The sequence below is a fragment of the Montipora capricornis genome, chromosome 4 (genome assembly GCF_036669925.1).
Source record: "Montipora capricornis isolate CH-2021 chromosome 4, ASM3666992v2, whole genome shotgun sequence".
NCBI classification, from domain to species: Eukaryota; Metazoa; Cnidaria; class Anthozoa; order Scleractinia; family Acroporidae; genus Montipora; species Montipora capricornis.
This window is the reverse complement of record NC_090886.1, coordinates 36,412,664-36,418,058: the sequence shown is the minus strand read 5'-3', so window position 1 is coordinate 36,418,058 and position 5,395 is coordinate 36,412,664. Positions and strand designations below refer to the sequence as shown.

At 42.0% G+C, this 5,395-nt stretch overlaps 1 pseudogene; it reads right to left on the bottom strand.

Annotated features, from left to right (window-relative positions):
• Positions 1 to 485: 485 nt before the first annotated feature.
• LOC138046633 (adhesion G-protein coupled receptor D1-like) overlaps positions 486 to 5,395 on the bottom strand; it is a 25,865-nt pseudogene continuing 20,955 nt past the window's right edge.

Sequence of the window (5,395 nt, the reverse complement as noted above, 5' to 3'; positions counted from 1 at the left end):
TTCGTCTACAAATCCTTAATCTAGATCTCAGCATAACATGATCAGTGCCACAGTCCGCGCCTCTCATTGCTCTGGTGTCCAATACCTCCCTTCTGTCCCTCTGCCTAACTATGATGTAGCCTAATACGTGCCAATGCTTGGATCTTGGATGAATCCATGTCTTCTTGTGTAAGTGCTGGTTATCACAAGGTTGTACTCTGTACATATTGCAAGTAGAAGCTCTCCATTCGCATTGGAGCAAGGATGGCACAGTAGGTTAGTGCGCGGCCTTGGTGCAAGAGGTCTTGAGTTCGGTTCCCGGATTTCGCATACTTGTTTCGACTTCTTTCCTTTCCGTGTAGCTAATTAGCTTTAAATACCCGTAAAACGGAGCACTGATGGAGAGGGGGGAGTAAAATGAGCGCACCGTCGACCTCAGGTTTGTCAGTTGAATTACTGTTACGAGTTATCGACATTAAATAAGGTTACTTTACTCTACTTTTACTTTACTTGCGTACTCCATGACTGCCTAGCACTCCTTTCCATTCCTCGGTGTCCGAATCAACTCTGGCATTAAAGTCTCCAACGAGTAGCAGCCTGTCATGAGTCGGTACACGCCTGATAGTTTCACGTAAATCACTGTAGATCTCTTCCTTCACCTCCTCTGTGTTGGTCATTGTTGGGGCAATACACTGATGAGTGCGGCATACATCTTCCGCTGTAGTGGGAGTCTCATACTCATTATCCTGTCGTTGATTGGCACTGGTTCCTCATCAAGCATTTCTGTTATCTCCTTTCTAGCTGCAAAGCCCACTCCTGCTTCTCTCCTTTCTTGAGTTTATCTCCCACTCCAAAAGAAGATGTACCCAAAGTCTTTCAAGCTGTCATATCCAGGCAATCTTGTTTCACTAAGTGCAGCTATGTCCACGTTGTACTTGTTCATTTCCAGGGCCACCAGCGCAGTCTGTCTTTCTGGGCGCTGTGATATTGTTCTGTCCAATAGAGTGCGTACATTCTATTCTGCTACGCACAAGGTTGCTGTTTTCCTCTTCTTTTGTCTTCCCGCTTCTAGCTAACAGATCAGTGCGGACCTTGTTAACCCGAGCGACGAACGAGCCGGCATGAGTTGTTTTCTGATTGACCATTTCATGAACTGCTTGCAAAGCATTTGAGTACTTCTAGCTTTTGCTGGACTAGCAGCAAATTCTTGGCAGATAAAGGTAATATCAGTGGCAAGGACAGGCCAAGACAAACTGACTCCAGTATCTGTTGCAGTGACTGACTAGATGATAGGTTTGTTTATCTCTGCTCTTTGTGAAGTGCATGTCACAATGCACCGACTGGCACAGTCCACCACAGACCTTGTGACAGATTTATCTGCCAGGATGTCCAATCTCACCCAGTGTAACTGGGAGTGGTCCACCACAGACTTGTGACAGACACCCATTGTTTTTAGTATAGCTCGCGGAAATCGAGCAGTCAGTTCAAAAAAAGGCAGGCGAATGGCCATTCACATCTGGAATAATTGTAACATGGGTAGGGTTGTACGAGGATGTGTCAGGCACATCAACGGGTGGGCACGTGATCTCATCGCTCTTGACCAGTAACTTGCAGAATTACAATTAAATTTCAGCTTGCAGGTTAGCCTTGATTAATTTTTATTTCTACTACGTCATTGGTCTAAGTCGCTAAGAAGTCACATGAGAATTTAAATTTCTTTGTGTAGCTCTGTAGGTCTTAAGACTTCTAAGTCATTTTGTCGTGTTGCTGCTGCCAGACCCATAGATCGTCCTCGCGCTCTTTCCATATACAGCTAGACGCATATCTGCGTGAACTTGTGCTTGCCTGGTGTCTTGGCAAGTAAAGTGACCTCCCACAAAGGTCGCGGACCGACCTTTTCCGAAAACTGTCGACATTTTTTAGTGTGGGTCTATCCGCGCGAACGGTGTGTGCCGTTCTTAACGCTAACCAAAATTAGCGTGCACTTTATTACCTCCAATCATCGCTAATCTTTGGTTACTAATGGCCATAACCAATACGTTGTGTGGCAGTCATCCTTGGGATGCGCTAATCTCAACCCTGTACATATAACTTCCGGTTACGATCCTTCGCTTCTAAAAAGAGCTCGTGCGTTCCAAAAATAAGCAGTACGTTCGGGTAATCGTCTCGTATTGTCTTAAAATCTCTTACTACTTACTTCTACTTGGAAGGGATCTTTCAGAAGCATTTGTTTATATGATATTAGGATTTTCTCTCGGCACAAACGCTCATAGCACAAGCAAAACCCTAGCTGTGGGGCTAGGTTCCTCTATTTTGTATGAAGTCAGTCACTCTAGGCGCAATCTTAGATCAACAATTGCTGCTTGCTTTTCCTGCCATAAAACTAAGAGAACCACGGTGGTAGGGCACATTCACCACCTAAGGAAATGCGTGATATGGACAGACTGGATGCGTTTAGGCGCCATCTTAAGACATATTTTCTTAGGACGGCATTTGTGGGCTTACAGATGGGGCCAAGGAGCCTCTGGATATCCTATGTTATAATGGCGCATTGGTATATGTTATTATTATTATTTTTCTATCTTCAATTATGACTTGTACGGTTTCTTTTTCAAACGTATGTACTGGCTATTTTTAATTCATTTCTCGATAACTTAAAATAAAAGTCAATACTGCATTGCAGGGCGGGTTACAGTACCGTATGGATAGCACGCAGAGTAAATTTACCATACAATTTAACGAATTTTTTTATAATCAAGTAAACGAGGCACATTAGGAAATACAAGAATCTCAAAATGCACATTAAAATTATTCAACAACAATTCAAGGAACACATTTCTACAAATGCTGTCGAATCTACGAAATTACAAGACAAGAAACCTGCTTTATACGAGTGCGTTGTATCACATTGGCATCTGTCGTCTCGCCTACAAAGTGATTCTTTACCTTAAATTAACGATTATCGTTAATTCGTAATTTGCTCTGAATTTACTGTTGTCGTTAATTTAGAAGACTGAAAGATTCATATGATTATGGGAAATGCTCGTATGCTTTTTAAAAGACAACCTAAGTGTATACACATAGGATTCGAACCTGGCCTGAGAATGTTGATTAACCTGTCATCCAATCACTTGACCACCACAGCGCTAGCTGCCCAGGGACAATATTTTAAACACTATTTGATGCTGTATATTGTCACTCGGCCAAAAACAATACGCAAAAGGTCAGTATCCAAACTTCACGACAAAGTTAAACATTTTAAAATCAAAGCTTTGACCTTAATTATTAATCTAGCTTAGGCCTAATTACTCTTCAGTAGCGATATTCTATGGGAGACTTAACAAGCAAGCGCCGGAAACGTTAACTTGCAGGGGGTTCTGGAAAAATTTCCGCCAGAAAATTTTGAAATCTTGAAGCTCGGATATGCTACTAAAATGCCAGATGTTTTACTTCTTATTTTTATCTTTTTATGCAGTTAGAAAATATGATTAGCACCGAATGAAAGCTCGCCTTTCAACAAGGAGTTAAAACGAGTGCATGGCCGCGCACTAAGATATGGTTTTTTTCAACAAATCTTGTTTAAGCTCTTATACAAAAATCTTGTTATTCTTTCATAAATTCAACATACGTTTTAATGGGCTTGATATCAAACAAGTTATCCAACCGACGTTTGATTGGTTAAGGGAACAAAACATCTTGAGGGATTAGGGATCCCTCTGCGGGTGCTGCGACGCCATGGAGGAGCTTTCTGAAAGACGACGGCGGCGCCAAACAGGTCGCCATTATAAAACATGTTTGTGACAGGGTTGGTTCCTCGTATAAGGGAATTTAAGATCTACGACGCTAACGTACGTTTTTAAACTCTTTCCTTGTTATTCTAGATCGCTAAACTTCTACGAACAATTCGAAGCATCCAGGAATTAAACGGAGATGACACTGGGAAGTCGTGAGATCAGAGCTGGCGCAATGGTAATTGCACAGGATCCCGTTACCCGAAGCTTCCCTACGTATTGTATCCTTGAGTCAACCCTGTCCCGCGGGAATCTTTCTATTTTTAGAACTACTATATTTTGACGTATGTGACTGAGAACATACGTGAAGTGGCTTACATACATCATATAAGTATGTGACGTAATAAATGGCTGACTATTGATCTCTTATGATTGGCTATTGTGAAAACACCCACTAAAGCCCCCCTTGGAGGTGTTTCTAAAAATAAAAAGATACGGGAAAGGGTTGACTTAGAGTGTTAATATGGAAGATGGAGGCTCCGGGTAAGGGGCCCCTGTCGGGCAAAAATAACCTACACACTATTCGCAAAGAGTAGAGCATGAAGCTCCTGGTGTTGCGTCCTTTCCCATGTGGTGTATTATGGTAGGGAGGGTAAATTCTCGATGATATAAGCTAAGTCAAGCTACTCTAAAATCCGAAGATTAATTAAAGATATGATGACGATGACTCGCTTCCCGCCAATGTACCCCGGGTTCGATTCCCAGACTAGGTGTCATGTGTGTGTTGATTGGGTTTGTTGCTGTTTTGTGGTTTTCTTTCTTCCGTCGATGTAGACATCCGTGATCTATATCAGAATAAAAAGTTATCGTTAATGTTCCTCACGCAGCTTTTTTGTAGGAATTTAGGCAGGAAATCCTTACGTGATACTGATAATAACGAAAGTGCATGCGACGAGACTGAATTATAAATACTCTTGTTTTTCGGCCATTTTAACTCGATCAAAAACAATAATTGAAAGCAAACTGCGGTGTTAAACATTATAACGCATTTTAACTTGACGTTTCGTATCATATAACGTACATCATCATGTACGGGCAACAGGGTCGAGAGCCTTGTTGAATTGCACTGTGAACGCATTGGGAGACTCATTTTCATTATTGTGTGCGCGGAGCAAGAACTCAAATTACAAGAAAACAATATACCTGGAGCTGAGCTTCCTAAACCACAGGCAACCCAAGCTCGGTATACTATTTATAGACTTTGTATGGGAAAATTAACTTTGAACCTATAAATGCTAAAATAGGCTGTAAATGTGGAAATAAACTTCACTTACTTCTACGTACAATTGTCCTCGTCTTTTCTGTGCACTCGGAGGGCAAACTGTGTCCATTTTAGACGGGTTTGTGGCTTTCGAATTTTTACGATGCCGTTGGTTGTCATTTTCCCTCATAAAGAAAAGAAAGGCGGGTTACTCGCGGCGATCTCATCCCACAAATTGCTCTCTCATTGGCCAAGTGTTTCAAATTGTCCTATGAGAAGGAGTTCAGCTAGATGTGTGGCTACGGCCGTTATAGCTTGGTGGCGATCGTATTACATTCTGCCTTCTCATTGGACAATTTGAAACACTTGGCCAATGAGAGAGCAATTTGTGGGATGACCTTGCCGCGAGTCACCAGCCTTTCTT